General features: G+C 40.8%; 2 pseudogenes across 2 annotated transcripts; one reads left to right on the top strand and one right to left on the bottom strand.

Moving 5' to 3' along the window:
• The first annotated feature begins 2,850 nt into the window (after positions 1–2,850).
• LOC309658046 (26S proteasome non-ATPase regulatory subunit 7 pseudogene) lies at positions 2,851–7,799 on the top strand (annotated as a pseudogene). The gene has a single exon. The product of its transcript is annotated as a 26S proteasome non-ATPase regulatory subunit 7 pseudogene (transcript).
• A 6,441-nt stretch (positions 7,800–14,240) lies between these two features.
• Positions 14,241–16,453, bottom strand: LOC309658960 (tubulin beta chain pseudogene; annotated as a pseudogene). The gene has a single exon. The product of its transcript is annotated as a tubulin beta chain pseudogene (transcript).
• Positions 16,454–18,379: the final 1,926 nt, after the last annotated feature.

Here is an 18,379-nt window from a genome sequence, read left to right on the forward strand (position 1 = left end):
CAAGATTAAATGTGTATGACTGTGCATCTGACATGAATATGAACTACTTCTGATCCTCTTTCCTGATGGGAATAGAAAAGATCACATTTGCTAGATCAACGGCTGCATAGTTTGTACCTGAGGCTATATTAATCTGTTGTAGTAAATATTACCACATCTGGCACAGTAGCTGCAATTGGATAGGTTTGTGGTAGTCAAATGTCAGGTACAGGAGCCATCTGGCTTTGTGGAATTCATTATGGATACCATGAATTTAAATGGAAAGTGTTGGTGACCACTATCTCTGCATTCTTTAGGTCTATAACGGTCGTACTCATCTCTGCCACTACCACCAGGATGAAATATTTTTATCTGTGAAAGGGAAGTTTCATAGGCTTTCACTGGGCTTTTTCTACTATGACAGATTTTACCCTACATGCCAAGGACCAAATGTGGAGGTTCTACAGACCACCAAATATTTCCATTCCAATTATACCTCTGGAGACCCAGGGAATGACCACTATGGACCTAGTGGACCTGCTGTAAGCCAGACTTGGACCAGGACTTTACTTAATATCTGGCTCCCATACATCTCCACTCCAACAGGGGCCATGATAACTCTTTGGGCCTCTGGTTAGCAATGTTAATTTGGACCTGTGCCTAACAGTCCTCAAAAAGTATGAGTGTTCCTCTTTTCCAACTTTATGATAATCTGAGTAAATGGCTATAGGTCCTTTTAATCAGGGACTACCATATATGCTTGCTGTTCTGTTGCAAGGTTATTTCTCCTAGGGACCCAGCATCTCTTTTAGTCATTGGATTTTAGGTCTAAGACTGGCTCAGGTCTACAAACTGGGCTTTTTACTAGGGCAGCTGTCCTAAGCCTCTTGATTATCCATCCTTGATTTCTTTTTGTTGTATATATTAAGAAATATATCAAGACTTGTTGGCTGCCCATGACTTTGCCTTAGGAATGCCATGTCCTTTGAACATCTCCATAGCTCCTTGTGAGTAATTACCCACTCATAATGATAATATCCCCTAACTTGCTTCTGATCATTCACCATCATCACTACTTGGCCTCTATTATCATCCCTATCATCTCTGCTGGCCTCTGTCATCTCTGTCACTTTCAGGGAGAGAAGTACTATAGTAGCATCTCTTACCTTAGCCCTGGCCTGCAGACAACAGCCACCACTGATCTTCTCAATGATTCTAGTGCCCCTCTAACCAGCTCGTTTCTTACCATGTTCTGTAAGCTGTCCCTAGAAGGTGGTGGGTTCTCCAGCCTTGTGTTTTCTCTCCACTCCAGAATCCCCATTTCCCTGAATCTGTTGATCCTTTCTTTCACATCTGCCATGGCAATCGCGGCATTTCTACTTCACTTAGTGTGGATTACAGCCTTTTTAGAATCCAAGAGCCATCTAGGAGTATGTTTGCACTGTTACCTGAGTGCTTGCCAGGGTGTTAAATCCTGTATCATAGGAGGATGCTTCCAAATCAACAAACTCTCCTTTGTGAAAACTTACGCTCTACACCCTTTTGATCCTGCACCGTCAGGATCTAATCCCACTCTCCTGACTCCCACTGGCATATGTTTTTTGGCCCTGCAACTCCTTTAGCATATATATCCTTTTCTCTCTCAATAAGCCCAGAACATTCTTGGCCAGGTTATGTCATGACTTGACCCTGACAATTGGTTTGGTAGCCAGAGAAGAAAGTGGGGGTAGATCTTGAGAAGAGCATGTGTTGTCTTTTAAAGCAGAGTCTCTGCATCATGTGTAAGGAAGGGTGGACACTAGCCTTTAACACAAACGAATGAGCCACTGTGCAGGTCTGGAGGGTTCAGCAAAACTTAAGGATTTAAAATTGAGTGCCTAAATCTTCCCATCCTGTGTTTCATGGTCCTATTCCTTTCTCATCAAGGTCCTGGCCTTGGAATGGCAGACTTGTTTGGGCTGAAAATTCAACATTTTCTGGAAATATACTACTTCATGATTACTGGGTCCAATAGTTAGCATTTCCTGCCCTTTGGCAGCAAAGATTAGAGCCCCTTTTATATGCTTCCAAGAAGGCCCTCTTGCCTTCACACTTTTCCTTAAATTAACAGTTAGTTATCTTTACCTTTTCATTATAACCTCTACTACTAAAGCCTCCAGGCTTCTAAAATACCTGAGATATTGCCCACACCAATGCATTCCCTTCTATGAGTTTGTCATTGGTGAAAGTTATAACATTGGAACAGTTACAGCATGCTAGGAGACATCAGGAATCTACTTAGCCCCAGTGACAGGGTTCTTATTGCCAGTTGGCCAAAGGATGATCCAACTCAAACATTTTATCTTAGAGTCTGCTTCCTGGGGTTATTCTTGGTACTAACTCTCTTAGATCAAATTCCCTGGAAAAAAGACTCAACAGAGATATATGTTCAGGAAGTTGACTGGATCCAAGTGTTCTTGGATACAGGATATGTAAAGAGGTGTAAAGGAAGCAGGATTGGGCAAAAGGAGAGATTGATTTGTGATGAGTTGGGTTGGCCAAGAAGTGCATTCGGGTTTTTCTATAAGATGTTATGGAACGAACTTCTTGGCCAACCCAATAGTTGCAAGAAAGGCCTCAGCTGATTATGTGGGGAGCTCTGGAGCTGGGATGGTCATTCAGAGCTGTCCTAATTTGAGGCAGCAAGGCCAAGATTTTAACCAGATGCTAAATTAAGAGTATCTTTTAAAAAAATTTATTTATTTATTTAGTCGCACTGGGTCTTAGTTGCAGCACATGGGCTCCTTAGTTGCGGCACGTGGGCTCCTTAGTTGCAGCTTGTGGGCTCCTTAGTTGTGGCATGAGAACTCTTAGTTGTGGCATGCATGTGGGATCTAGTTCCCTGAGGAGGGATCGAACCCAGGCCCCCTGCTTTGGGAGCGCAGAGTCTTATTCACTGCGCCACCAGGGAAGTATCTTTAAAGATGAAGTGATATTTGAGCAGGTGGCTTTCTTCTATCAAAGGCAATTTCCAGAAGAAAACTTAATTGCAAACAGTCAGTAGCCAACATCCTGGCTGATAGGGGTATAGATGTCACGGTCCTGGAGGGGGATCTTGGCAGCACACCACAGCATTCACTACAGATGTCATCAGAAGTGGTGCTTTAGCATTTTTGAAATTTTTCTCTGATTTGTGTCATTTTGTTTTAGTACTATTCTTAAAATTGAGGGTCCTCATTTTTAAAAATAAAGCTTCGTCAAAAAAACCAAAACACATAAGCCTTCCAATTTCTAATTTCTAATCATTTCTGTTTCTCTAATTTTTAAATTAAGTTTTCTCAAGATTTGAGGTAATTAGAGAAATTTATTTGATTTTGGAGTACTTTAAAAGAAGTCAGCAGAAAAGTCAGTGTCAGAAAACACTGGTTGCTTAGAGCCTACTATACTTCTTGTTTAAAATTAAAAATGCTCTGGTAGGCTGCCCAGATTCCTCCCAAGGGAGATGCCTCCCACCCCAAACCAGGACCAAGGCATATGTTGTCCCAACTGTTGAGAGTTTTGGTTGCCATAGCTCAGAGATGAATTCTTTCTACAGGAATTGCCCTTGGCCAAAGGAAGCCACTTTGCCTATGGTTGTGCCCTATCCCCAATTCCATGGCACCCCTCATCCCATGATTGGGTCATGAGGGGGACAGAGGCTTAGTCCCCTTGCCTCAGTTCAGGACAACTTTGAAAGACCATTGCAGCTAGAGTTCACCATAGGAAAAGCTAAGGCCTCTGCTGCAGTTGCCTTTTACTTTAACACTTCCCTCTGTTCAATTCTTCTTTCCCCTTTCCCTTATTGTATTGTGCCTGAAAGCATTCCCCAATACATTTTCTGCAGGCAAATATCCATCTCAAATCTGTTTCCTGAAAACCAAACCTAAGAAAACATCCTTTTTGTAACTTGATTATGAGAGAAAGGGAAATAAATCCTCCAAATAATGATGATAAAACAGTAGATACATAATGTATTGTGTTCTAAAATTTAATCTTCTAAGATAGAAGGTATATTTCCTATTAAGCATGTCAACACGAAAATATATTTCAGTTGATTATTCTGACTAAATTTTTAGTGCCTGTTATCCAATTGTAATTAAATTTTTAGTGCCTGTTATCCAACTGTAATTTGTTACTGATAATCAGAAAATTTCAATTCTTTCTTCTTCTTTTCCTCTTTACACATGGCTACAGATCTTTCACTAAAATGAGTTTTGTCAGAAGGTTGGGAAAAGGCATTGCAAAGATTTTGAGGGAAATATACCACTGCCATCCCTAAGAAACAAGACAGAAATAAAAAATAAAAATAGTATTCTCAGAAACAAAATTAGAGTCACGTTGGCAAAGAAATTTAATGTCTCTGAGCATCACTTGTCCTTTCGATGAAGATGACAAAGATGATTCTGTCTGGTTTTTAGACCACGATTATTTGGAAAACATGTATGGAATGTTTAAGAAGGTCAATGCCAGAGAAAGAATAGTTGGGTGGTACCACACAGGCCCTAAACTACACAAGAATAACATCGCCATCAATGAACTCATGAAAAGATACTGCCCTAACTCAGTATTGGTCATCATTGACGTGAAACCAAAGGACTTGGGACTGCCCACAGAAGCATATATTTTGGTGGAAGAAGTTCACGATGATGGAACTCCAACCTCAAAAACATTTGAGCACGTGACCAGTGAAATTGGAGCAGAGGAAGCTGAGGAAGTCGGAGTTGAACACTTGTTATGGGACATCAAAGACACTACAGTGGGCACTCTTTCCCAGCAGATCACAAACCAGGTCCATGGTTTGAAGGGACTCAACTCCAAGCTTCTGGATATCAGGAGCTACCTGGAGAAAGTGGCCACAGGCAAGCTGCCCATCAACCATCAGATCATCTACCAGATGCAGGACGTCTTCAACCTGCTGCCGGATGTCAGCCTGCAGGAGTTTGTCAAGGCCTTTTACCTAAAGACCAATGACCAGATGGTGGTGGTGTATTTGGCCTCGCTGATCCGTTCCGTGGTCACCTTGCACAACCTCATCAACAACAAGATCGCCAACTGGGATGCAGAGAAGAAAGAAGGGCAGGAAAAAGAAGACGGCAAAAAGAATAGAAAAGATAACAAAGAGAAAGAGAAAGATAAGGAAAAGAGTGATGTAAAGAAAGAAGAGAAAAAGGAAAAAAAAGTAGCTTTTTGTAAATTAAAATCTTATAAATTAAAAAAAAAACAGGGACTGTGTTTACACCTTTAGCATAAACTTTGGTTTAATGCTCATTCAGTCTAGACTCCACTTCAAAGCACTTTGAAACCACATTACAGACTTTTGTTGCAGGCAACTTGGCTAAGTAGATAGATATTCCTAGAACACTTCTTAGGGAAGGACATTTAAAGTACTGGATAAAACATAAAAAACATATTTTCAAATGCATGGCTAATTTATGAAGGAAAATATTTGGAGACCAAAATGAGAAAGCATGTATCTAGACATGTAAGCAAGCGCAGTATTGGGCATGTGCTGGGTGGGGTTGGGTATGTTATCTGCATTGCCCAGTGGCCTACATGGGTTTGTTCAGGCTGCACATGTGTGAAAAAGGCAACAAACCTGCAGGCCTGCATCGGTAGCAAGACTACATCAGAGACCCTGCACAGAGTCTGCTCTGCTGGCAGAAGCCACTAGGGCAAGCTCTTCTCAGCTTGCTCAGGCATGACTCTGACCCAGTCCACTGTGCCTGCCGCCCGCAGAGGATGTGTATCAGATCCCTGAATGTCACAAAGTGAGGGGCAACTGCCTTCCACCTTTCCCCCTAAGATCTCCCCTCACCGTATGCAAAAATCAATTTCAGACAGCTGGAGCATTTCATTATGAAAGGCAGGACTTAAATACTTTTAGAAGTAAATAGGTCAACTCTGCATAGGAATGGATTCTTAATCAATACATCAAAATAATGAAACATGAAGAAACAGTGATAAATATCCTATTAATTTATCACAAGATCCCCCCCCCCAAAACTGAGGAAATGTCACCTCACAAACTGGGAGAAAATATTTGCAACACATATAACCAATAAAGGATAGTGTCCAGAACATGAAAACATCAAACCAATATGAAAAGACAATCTATTGGAGAAAAAGGTAAAAGACATTAACAGACATTTCACAGATGAGGAAAAATAAGCAGCCAATAAACTTATGAAAAGGTGTTCAACTTTATTAGTAATGAGGGATATGCCAACTTAAACCATAATGAAATACATTTTACACCCATTATATTGGTAAAATTTAAAGGTATTGTAATATCAAGTTTTGGTGAAGATGTGATAAACTGCACAGTCACTTTAGAAAACACTTTGGCATAATCTAATGAAGTTGAGCTACTTCATACACTTCTACAACCTATCAATTTTGAATATATAATTTATAATATTTTATAAGTCCTGGTGTGCTTGGATCAATCTGATTTATATCACTTTTCCTGGGGTCATTTTTAATAACATCTCTTTGCTCTCCCCAAATTTTTTTAGTTTGATGATAAAATTTATGGTTATTCTATCATCATCCTTAAAAAATATACAATGATATAAAAATATGTGATCTACTTAATGAATGCCTATTATTGGGGATTAGGTTTTGGCAATTTCTTTTATTCTTGATACCATCTTTTTTTCCTTTTAAAAGTGTGCAGGCACTACAAGGCAATTAAATTCAACTTTAAGATTGGGTATACCATCGGTAGGGTACACATGGTCCTCTCACGGGGTCTGCTTAAGTCAGGATGACAGTTAGGAACCCCTGATAACAGTAGTACCTGATCACTAACACAGGGGAGCAGCTGACCCAACCATTCTATTTCTTATTCATCTCTTGGTGATCACATAAATCTTTTTCTGTTTTTCTCAACATCCTGAAACAATTTTTTTTCCTTGAGAGACAAATTTTTTTCCAGATTTCCTTAAAAATATTTTCAAAGAGAATTACCCCTAGAGATCACTATCTCAACCTCTAAATCATTTAAAAACACACTTCAGAATCTCCTGAAATTTTTCTACCTACTTCCTTACAAAAGTAATCCCGTTTTTCATGAAATAAAGCATTCTTGAAACAAGTGAACAAAAAACTGTAGTAATCTGGTTACTTCTTATTATGTCTTTACATATTCTTAGTGTTGCAATGTTGTTCCTATATTTTTCACTATGAATGCACGTTTTTCAACCATCACCTGTATAGATTCTGCTCAAATATAACCTAGAGTTATATGAAGAAATGCATTCTGAGTTAGTAAATTGCGGATTGACAATAATTCTAAATAGTGCCACCTTATAGTATTTTACGGTGATGGCAACCAACCTGTCTTAATAATTCATAACGTGTTCAGCTCATCCAAGTAAACCTCATTTTAGCGTGATGATATTTTACCTTTAGTAAACTCCTTCCATGGCTTCTTCCATCTTTCCATCCCCAAATACTTATTAAGCCTGCAATTTGCTAATAATAGAAAGATACAACATGTGTTAATGATATAAATGCAGTGTTTCTCAAAGTGCTTGATATGCTCTATTATACGTTATCTGTCTTTTAGAAATCACATAATTTTCTCATGTCCTAAGACATTTTAGAAAATAGAAATGGTGGCTTTGGCTATATGACAGCAGTAGAATTGTACCAACCATACAAACTATGTCAGTATATATTATCCTAGCAGTTTTTTTTTTAACATCTTTATTGGAGTATAATTGCTTTACAATGGTGTGTTAATTTCTGCTTTAAAACAAAGTGAATCAGTTATACATATACATATGTCCCCATATCTCTTCCCTCTTGCATCTCCCTCCCTCCCACCCTCCCTATCCCACCCCTCTAGGTGGTCACAAAGCCACGAGCTGATCTCCCTGTGCTATGCAGCTGCTTCCCACTAGCTATCTATTTTACGTTTGGTAGTGTATATATGTCCATGCCACTGTCTCACTTTGTCCCAGCTTACCATTCCCCCTCCCGGTATCCTCAAGTCCATTCTCTAGTAGGTCTGCATCTTTATTCCCGTCTTGCCCCTGGGTTCTTCTGACCATTTTCTTTTTTTTTTTTTAGATTCCATATATATATGTTAGCATATGGTATTTGTTTTTCTCTTTCTGACTTACTTCACTCTGTATGACAGTCTGTAGGTCCATCCATCTCACTACAAATAACTCAGTTTCATTCATTTTATGGCTGAGTAATATTCCATTGTATATATGTGCCACATCTTCTTTATCCATTCATCTGTTGATGGACACTTAGGTTGCTTCCACGTCCTGACTATTGTAAATAGAGCTGCAATGAACATTTCTGTACATAACTCTTTTTGAATTATGGTTTTCTCAGGGTATATGCCCAGTAGTGGGATTGCTGGGTCGTATGGTAGTTCTAGTTTTAGTTTTTAAAGGAACCTCCATACTGTTCTCCATAGTGGCTGTATCAATTTACATTCCCACCAACAGTGCAAGAGGGTTCCCTTTTCTCCACACCCTCTCCAGCATTTCTTGTTTGTAGATTTTTTGATGATGGCCATTCTGACTGGTGTGAGATGATATCTCATTGTAGTTTTGATTTGCATTTCTCTGATGATTAATTACGTTGAGCATTCTTTCATTTGTCTGTTGGCAATCTGTTTGTCTTCTTTAGAGAAATGTCTATTTAGGTCTTCTGCCCATTTTTGGATTGGGCTGTTTGTTTTTTTAATGGTGAGCTGCATGAGCTGCTTGTAAATTTTGGAGATTAATCCTTTGTCAGTTACTTCATTTGCAAATATTTTCTCCCATTCTGAGGGTTGTCTTTTCGTCTTGTTTATGGTTTCCTTTGCTGTGCAAAAGCTTTTAAGTTTCATTAGGTCCCATTTGTTTATTTTTGTTTTTATTTCCATTTCTCTAGGAGGTGAGTCAAAAAGGATCTTGCTGTGATTTATGTCATAGAGTGTTCTGCCTATGTCTTCCTCTAAGAGTTTGATGGTGTCTGGCCTTACATTTAGGTCTTTAATCCATTTTGAGTTTATTTTTGTGTATGGTGTTAGGATGTGTTCTAATTTCATACTTTTACATGTAGCTGTCCAGTTTTCCCAGCACCACTTATTGAAGAGGCTGTCTTTTTCCACTGTGTATTCTTGCCTCCTTTATCAAAGATAAGGTGACCATATGTGCGTGGGTTTATCTCTGGGCTTTCTATCCTGTTCCATTGATCTATATTTCTGTTTTTGTGCCAGTACCATACTGTCTTGATTACTGTAGCTCTGTAGTATAGTCTGAAGTCAGGGAGCCTGATTCCTCCAGCTCCGTTTTTCTTTCTCAAGATTGCTTTGGCTGTTTGGGATCTTTCGTGTTTCCATACAAATTGTGAAATTTTTGTTCTAGTTCTGTGAAAAATGCCAGTGGTAGTTTGATAGGGAGTGCATTGAATATGTAGATTGCTTTGGTTATAGAGTCATTTTCACAATGTTGATTCTTCCAATCCAAGAACATGGTATATCTCTCCATCTATTTGTATCATCTTTAATTTCTTTCATTAGTGTCTTATAATTTTCTGCATACAGGTCTTTTGTCTCCTTAGGTAGGTTTATTCCTAGATATTTTTTTCTTTTTGTTGCAGTGGTAAATGGGAGTGTTTTCTTAATTTCACTTTCAGATTTTTCACAATTAGTGTATAGGAATGCAAGAGATTTCTGTGCATTAATTTTGTATCCTGCTACTTTACCAAATTCACTGATTAGCTCTAGTAGTTTTCTGGTAGCATCTTTAGGATTCTCTATGTATAGTATCATGTCATCTGCAAATAGTGACAGCTTTACTTCTTCTTTTCCAATTTGGATTCCTTTTGTTTCTTTTTCTTCTCTGATTGCTGTGGCTAAAACTTCCTAAACTATGTTGAATAATAGTGGTGAGAGTGGGCAACCTTGTCTTTTTCCTGATCTTAGTGAAAATGGTTTCAGATTTTCACCATTGAGGATCATGTTGGCTGTGGGTTTGTCATATATGGCCTTTATTATGTTGAGGAAAGTTCCCTCTATGCCTACTTTCTGCAGGGTTTTTATCATAAATGGGTGTTGAATTTTGTTGAAAGCTTTCTCTGCATCTATTGAGATGATCATATGGTTTTTCTCCTTCAATTTGTTAATATGGTGTATCACAGTGATTGATTTGCATATATTGAAGAATCCTTGCATTCCTGGGATAAACCCCACTTGATCATAGTGTATGATCCTTTTAAGGTGCTGTTGGATTCTGTTTGCTAATATTTTGTTGAGGATTTTTGCATCTATGTTCATCAGTGATATTGGCCTGTAGTTTTCTTTCTTTGTGACATCTTTGTCTGGTTTTGGCATCAGAGTGATGGTGGCCTCGTAGAATGAGTTTGGGAGTGTTCCTCCCTCTGCTATATTTTGGAAGAGTTTGAGAAGGATAGGTGTTAGGTCTTCTCTAAATGTTTGATAGAATTCCCCTGTGAAGCCATCTGGTCCTGGGCTTTCTTTGTTGGAAGATTTTTAATCACAGTTTCAATTTCAGTGCTTGTGATTGGTCTGTTCATATTTTCTATTTCTTCCTGGTTCAGTCTCGGAAGGTTGTGCTTTTCTAAGAATTTGTCCATTTCTTCCAGGTTGTCCATTTTATTGGCATATAATTGCTTGTAGTAATCTCTCATGATCCTTTGTATTTCTGCAGTGTCAGTTGTTACTTCTCCTTTTTCATTTCTAATTCTATTGATTTGCATCTTCTCCTTTTTTTTCTTGATAAGTGTGGCTAATGGTTTATCAATTTTGTTTATCCTCTCAAAGAACCAGCTTTTAGTTTTATTGATCTTTGCTATCATTTCCTTCATTGCTTTTTCATTTATTTCTGATCTGATCTTTATGATTTCTTTCCTTCTAACTTTGGGGTTTTTTGTTCTTCTTTCTCTAATTGCTTTAGATGTAAGGTTAGGTTGTTTATTTGAGATGTTTCTTGTTTCTTAATGTAGGCTTGTATAGCTATAAACTTCCCTCTTAAAACTGCTTTTGCCACATCCCATAGGTTTTGGTTCGTTGTGTTTTCATTGTTATTTGTTTCTAGGTATTTTTTTATTTCCTCTTTTATTTCTTCAGTGATCTCTTGGTTATTAAGTAGTGTGTTGTTTAGCCTCCATGTGTTTGTATTTCTTACAGATTTTTTCCTGTAATTGATATCTAGTCTCATAGCGTTGTGATCAGAAAAGATACTTGATATGATTTCAGTTTTCTTAAATTTACCAAGGCTTGATTTGTGACCCAAGGTATGATTTATCCTAGAGAATGTTCCATGAGCACTTGAGAAGAACGTGTATTCTGTTGTTTTGGGATGGAATGTCCTATAAATATCAATTAAGTCCATTTGTTTAATGTATCATTTAAAGCTTGTGTTTCTTTATTTATTTTCATTTTGGATTATCTGTCCATTGGTGAAAGTGGGGTGTTAAAGTCCCCTACTATGATTGTGTTACTGTCGATTTCCCCTTTTATGGCTGTTAGTATTTGCCTTATGTATTGAGGTGTTCCTATGTTGGGTGCATAAATATTTACAATTGTTATACCTTCCTCTTGGATCGATCCCTTGATCATTATGTAGTGTCCTTCTTTTTCTCTTGTAATAGTCTTTGTTTTAACGTCTATTTTGTCTGATATGAGAATTGCTACTCCAGCTTTGTTTTGATTTCCATTTGCATGGAATATCTTTTTCCATCTCCTCACTTTCAGTCTGTATGTGTCCCTAGGTCTGAAGTGGGTCTCTTGTAGACAGCATATATATGGGTCTTGTTTTTGTATCTATTCAGCCAGTCTATGTCTTTTGGTTGGAGCATTTAATCTATTTACATTTAAGCTAATTATTGATATGTATGTTCCTATTCCCATTTTCTTAATTGTTTTGGGTTTATTATTGTAGGTCTTTTCCTTCTCTTGTGTTTCCTGCCTAGAGAAGTTCCTTTAGCATTTGTTGTAAAGCTGGTTTGGTGGTGTTGAATTCTCTTAGCTTTTGCTTGTCTATAAAGCTTTTAATTTCTCCCATCAAATCTGAATGAGATCCTTGCTGGGTAGAGTAAACTTGGTTGTAGGTTTTTCTCTTTCATCACTTTAAATATGTCCTGCCACTCCCTTCTGCCTTGCAGAATTTCTGCTGAAAGATCAGCTGTTAACCTTTTGGGGATTCCCTTATGTGTTACTTGTTGGTTTTCCCTTGCTGCTTTTAATATTTGTTTTTGGATTTAATTTTTGATAGTTTAATATGTGTCTTGGCATGTTTCTCCTTGGATTTATCCTGTATGGACTCTCTGTGCTTCCTGGAGTTGATTAACTCTTTCGTTTCCCATATTAGGGAAGTTTTCAACTATAATCTCTTGAAATATTTTCTCAGTCCCTTTCTTTTTCTCTTCTTCTTCTGGGACCCCTGTAATTTGAATGTTGGTGCCTTTAACGTTGTCCCAGAGGTCTCTGAGACTGTCCTCAATTCTTTTCATTCTTTTTTCTTTATTCTGCTCTGCAGTAATTATTTCCACTATTTTATCTTCCAGGTCACTTATCCGTTCTTCTGCCTCAGTTATTCTGCTATTGATCCCTTCTAGATAATTTTTAATTTCATTTATTGTGTTGTTCATCATGGTTTGTTTGCTCTTTAGTTCTTCTAGGTCCTTGTTAAACGTTTCTTGTATTTTCTCCATTCTATTTCCAAGATTTTGGATCATCTTTACTATCATTATTCTGAATTCTTTTTCAGGTAGACTACCTATTCCCTCTTCATTTGTTAGGTCTGGTGTGTTTTTACCTTGCTCCTTCATCTGCTGTGTGTTTCTCTGTCTTCTCATTTTGCTTAACTTACTGTGTTTGGGGTGTCCTTTTCACAGGCTGCAGGTTCGTAGTTCCCGTAGTTTTTGGTGTCCGTCCCCAGTGGCTAAGTTTGGTTCAGTGGGTTGTGTAGGCTTCCTGGTGGAGGGGACTAGTGCCTGTGTTCTGGTGGATGAGGCTGGATCTTGTCTTTCTGGTGGGCAGGCCCACGTCTGGTGGTGTGTTTTGGAGTGTCTGTGACCTTATTACGATTTTAGGCAGCCTCTGTGCTAATGGATGGTGTTGTGTTCCTGTCTTGCTAGTTGTTTGTCATAGGTTGTCCTGCACTGTAGCTTGCTGGTCATTGAGTGGAGCTGGGTCTTGGTGTTGAAATGGAGATCTCTGGGAGATTTTCACCATTTAATATTACGTGGAGCTGGGAGGTGTCTTGTGGACCAGTGTCCTGGACTTGGCTCTCCCACCTCAGAGGCATAGCACTGACTCCTGGCTGGAGCACCAAGAGCCTGTCCTCCACATGGCTCAGAATTAAAGGGAGGAAAAAAAGAAAGAAAGAAAGAAGAAGATAAAATAAAATAAAATAAAGTGAAATAAAATAAAATAAAGTTATTAAAATAAAATATAATTATTAAGAAAAAAAATTTTTTAAGTAATAAGAAAAAAAATGGACAGACAGAACCCTAGGACAAATGGTAAAAGCGAAGCTATACAGACAAAATCACACACAGAAGCATACACATACACACTCACAAAAAGAGGAAAAGGGAAAAATATATATATATCATTGCCCCCAAAGTCCACCTCCTCAATTTGGGATGAATTGATGCCTATTCAGGTATTCCACAGATGCAGGGTACATCAAGTTGATTGTGGAGATTTAATCCGCTGCTCCTGTGGCTGCTGGGAGAGATTTCCCTTTCTCTTCTTTGTTCGCACAGCTCCCGGGGTTCAGCTTTGGATTTGGACCCGCCTCTGCGTGTAGGTCACCTGAGGGCATCTGTTCTTCGCTCAGACAGGACGGGGTTAAAGGAGCAGCTGCTTCGGGGGCTCTGGCTCACTCAGGCGGGGGGAGGGAGGGGTACGGATGCGGGGCGAGCCTGCGGCGGCAGAGGCCGGCGTGACGTTGCAGCAGCCTGAGGCATGCAGTGCGTTCTCCCGGGGAAGTTGTCCCCGGATCACGGGACCCTGGTAGTGGCAGGCTGCACAGTCTCCCGGGAGAGGAGGTGTGGAGAGTGACCTGTGCTTGCACACAGGCTTCTTGGTGGCCGCAGTAGCAGCCTTAGCGTCTCATGCCCGTCTCTGGGGTCCGCGCTGATAGCCGAGGCTCGCGACCGTCTCTGGAGCTCGTTTAAGCGGCACTCTTAATCCCTTCTCCTCGCGCAGCAGGAAATAAAGAGGCAAGAAAAAGTCTCTTGTCTCTTCAGCAGCTCCAGACCTTTTCCTGGACTCCCTCCCGGCTAGCTGTGGCGCACTAGCCCCTTCAGGCTGTGTTCACGCCGCCAACCCCAGTCCTCTCCCTGCGATCCGACCGAAGCCTGAGCCTCAGCTCCCAGCCCCGCCCGCCCCGGCGGGTGAGCAGACAAGCCTCTCGGGCTGGTGAGTGCTGCTCGGCACCGATCCTCTGTGCGGGAATCTCTCCGCTTTGCCCTCCGCACCCCCGTTGCTGCGCTCTCCTCCGTGGCTCCGAAGCTTCCCCCCTCCGCCACCTGCAGTCTCTGCCCGCGAAGGGGCTTCCTAGTGTGTGGAAACCTTTCCTCCTTCACGGCTCCCTCCCACTGGTGCAGGTCCCGTCCCTATTCTTTTGTCTCTGTTTTTTCTTTTTTCTTTTGCCCTACCCAGGTACGTGGGGAGTTTCTTGCCTTTTGGGAGGTCTGAGGTCTTCTGCCAGCGTTCAGTAGGTGTTCTGTAGGAGCAGTTCCACGTGTATATGTATTTCTGATGTATTTGTGGGGAGGAAGGTGATCTCCACGTCTTACTCTTCCACCATCTTGAAGCTCCTCCCCCATCCTAGCAGTTTTTAAAGCTCTTTCTAAGAGTGTTAGAACTATTATATCTCCATACCCTTTAATATTATGGTATGAAGATCAACTGAACTAAATCCAACTGACCAAATTGCATAGTTACATACAATTCTACCTTGAAATATAGAAATTCCATTTGTATAAAAATATATTTAAATAAAATATATTTATTTTATATAAAACACTGCAGCTTAAAAAGATTCGTAACCCAATGGCAGAGCCATGCCCAGGGAGGGTCAGAATTGTTCAGTTCAGGAGGTCTTGGAGGCTTTTGTTTTTGTTTGTTGGTTTGTTTTTGTTTTCAATTCCCATTTATTTTTGGCTTCTTGGAGAGTTATCTCAAAAACAGAGAGGGAAATGTTAACTGAACAGGTAGGAGGAGTGGGCACGAGAAGGAAATACAGGGTTACCCAGAATGGCAGAAATCTAGGTTCCCCAGAGTGGAAAGAGCGAGGAAACAGTCAACAAACAACAAATATTTATTGAGCGCCTATCATATACCAGGCAGTGTTCTAGAACCACCCCCACCACCAAAAAGAAAAAACAAGATAGAGGCAGAAAACACAAATTCTGAGGGAGAAGAAAGGGGCAGTTGGGGAAGAAGGCTGAGGGGACTGAGAAGCCTGCGGTCATGGGGCCTCGGCCTTAGGCCTCCTCTTCGGCCGCCTCACTGAAATCCTCCTCCTCTTCTGCAGTGGCATCCTGGTACTGCTGGTACTCGGAGATAAGGTCGTTCATGTTGCTGTCAGCCTCGTTGAACTCCATCTCATCCATGCCCTCACCTGTGTACCAGTGGAGGAAGGCCTTCTGGCGGAATATGGCAGTGAACCCCTCTGAGATGCACTTAAACAGCGCCAGTGAAGGTGACTGCCATTATGAGGCCGTGGAGTGGGATGTCGCAGACGGCCGTCTTGACGTTGTTGGGGATCCATTCCATGAAGTAGCTGCTATTCTTGCTCTGCACGTTGAGTATCTGCGCATGCACCTCCTTCCTGGACATCCATCCACGGAAGACAGCAGCCACAGTGAGTAACTGGCCATGGCGGGGGTCACAGACAGCCATCATGTTCTTGGCATCTAAGACCTGCTGGGTGAGCTCGGGCACAGGGAGGGCCCGATACTGCTGGCTTCCACGGCTGGTTAGAGGGGCAAAGCCAGGCAGGAAGATGTGGAGACGTGGGAAGGGCACCGTGTTGACTGCTAGCTTGTGGAGGTCAGCACTGAGCTGGCCAGGGAAGCAGAGGCAGGTGGTGACACCACTCGTGGTGGCCGAGACGAGGTGGTTCAGGTGTCTGTAGGTTGGCGTGGTCAGCTTGAGGGTGCAGAAACAGACGTCGTAAAGGGCCTTGTTGTCAATGCAGTAAGTGTCATCAGCGTTCTCCACCAGCTCGTGGACAGAGAGGGTGGCGTTGTAGCACTCAACCACAGTGTCGGACACTTTGGGTGAGGGCACCACACTGAAGGTGTTCAGGATGTGGTCAGGATATTCTTTACAGGTCTTGCTGATGAGCAAGGTGCCCATTCCAGAGCCCATGCCCCCTCCCTGCGAGTGGGTCAGCTGGAAGTCCTGCAGGCAGTCACAGCTCTTGGCCTCCCTCTGAACCACATCCAGGACCGAGTCAACCAGCTTGGCCCCCTCTGTAGAGTGGCCCTTGTCCCAGTTGTTGCTTGCCTCAGACTGACTAAAAACAAAGTTGTCTGGTCTTAAGATCTGACCTAAAGGACCTGAGCGAACAGAGTCCGTGGTCCCTGGTTCTAGATCCACCAAGATAGCATGAGGAACAAATTTGCCACCTGTGGCTTCACTGTAGTACACGGAGATGCGGTCCAGCTGCAGGTTGCTAGCCCCGTGATAGGTGCTGGTGGGGTCGATGCCATGTTCATCACTGGTCACCTCCCAGAACTTGGCACCGATTTGATTGCCACACTGACCGGCCTGGGTGTGCACAATTTCCCTCACTGTTAAAGTTTACTCTAATCTTTTTGCTCACTTCAAAGTGTGTACAGGGCAAGAAAATGGTACGTAATTAGTTTTTCTCTGCTGCTGGTCGCAGGCTGGAAGGATGGGATGGGCCCTGGAGGCTGGAACAGTGAGGTTCTAATGTGGCGGCAGGAAGGTTCTGAGAGAGCTTGGAGGCTTTTGCATAAAGGCTATGATTTTATTGATAATTTTGCCCATGTCATAATCTAAGAGGGTTAATATAGGGCTTTTAAAATTTTTAGGAAACACAAAGATGTACTTTATGTCTCACTGGAAAGATAATTTGTTTGGCAGCAATATTGATTACCACTTAACTGAGAAACTAGGTTTGTTCCAAAAGGATTTCATAGCACAAGCTTGGGAATGTTCACCCCTCCCCCCTCCTTTTTTGTATGAAGAAAGAAAAAAAAAATCATTCTCCAAGTCACTTCAAATGTAAGTTGCCAGTTTAAAAATGATCAGGAAAGAAGAAAACATGTTGAAGAGCATTGTGACTGTCTTGAATCACATTTCTAAGGGCGTGACACCAGTGACATGATGGCTTACCTTTCGTGTTATTAGACTACAATGGGAAAAAACCACTGAATTCTGACTGAGATAAACCATCAAAAAGTTAAGTGTTTCCCATATCAAACTGTCCACTAAAGCATCTTATTTACCTCCTGCTTCTTCCTTTGGGAGGCCAAATGTGGGTGAATGCGAGTGTGACATTGGAAGAGACTTGACCTGGTCTTACCTTTCAAGGCTGAGCAGTTTCACTTTTTCTGCTAATTACAAGACACCTTCAAATAAGTTTTGCATCTTTTTTCCAGATTTATTGAGATACAATTGACATATAATATTGCGTAAGTTTAGGGTGTACAACATAATGATTTGATATATGTATATGTTGTGAAATGTTTACCAGTATAAGATTAGTTAACCCATCCATCAACTCACATAATTACAATTTTTTGTGTGTGTAGTGAGAGTGTTCAAGATTTACTCTGTTAGCAACTTTCAAGTGTATAATACAGTATCGTTAACTACAGTCATCATGCTGTATCTTACATCCCCAGGATGTATTTGTCTTATAACTAGAAGTTTGTGCACTTTGACTGTCTTCACTCATTCTCAGCCCACACCCCCAGCCCCAGAAACCACCATCTATTCTGTTTCTATAATTTTTTTTTTAGATTCCACATATAAGTTAGATCATATGATATTTGTCTTTTTCTGTCACTTATTTCACTTAGCATAATATCCCAAATTTGCTTCTATCATTCATTTTTTTTTCTAATGAATACATGGATGTTGTGGGACTAGCATTCTAGGTATTAATATATTAATATTTTTCTCTGATTCCTTTTCTATTCCATCAGCCTGTTTTGTTGGACACTGGGAGGTGACTAAAAGGGAACAATAGAAAAAAACCCCAAAAACCTGACAAGGAGATGTTTACGATAAAGCCAAGGAAAGTAGGGACAATCGCAGTAGCAACATTTAATTCTCAACACAATCAAGGAAAAATAATTCTGAAAATGGCAAATTTCTCCTTGCTATAGATATGGTTCTCAGGAAGGATATACTGGGCTC

The sequence above is a fragment of the Balaenoptera physalus genome (assembly GCF_965194825.1).
Source record: "Balaenoptera physalus genome assembly, chromosome: 3".
Lineage (NCBI taxonomy): Eukaryota > Metazoa > Chordata > Mammalia > Artiodactyla > Balaenopteridae > Balaenoptera > Balaenoptera physalus.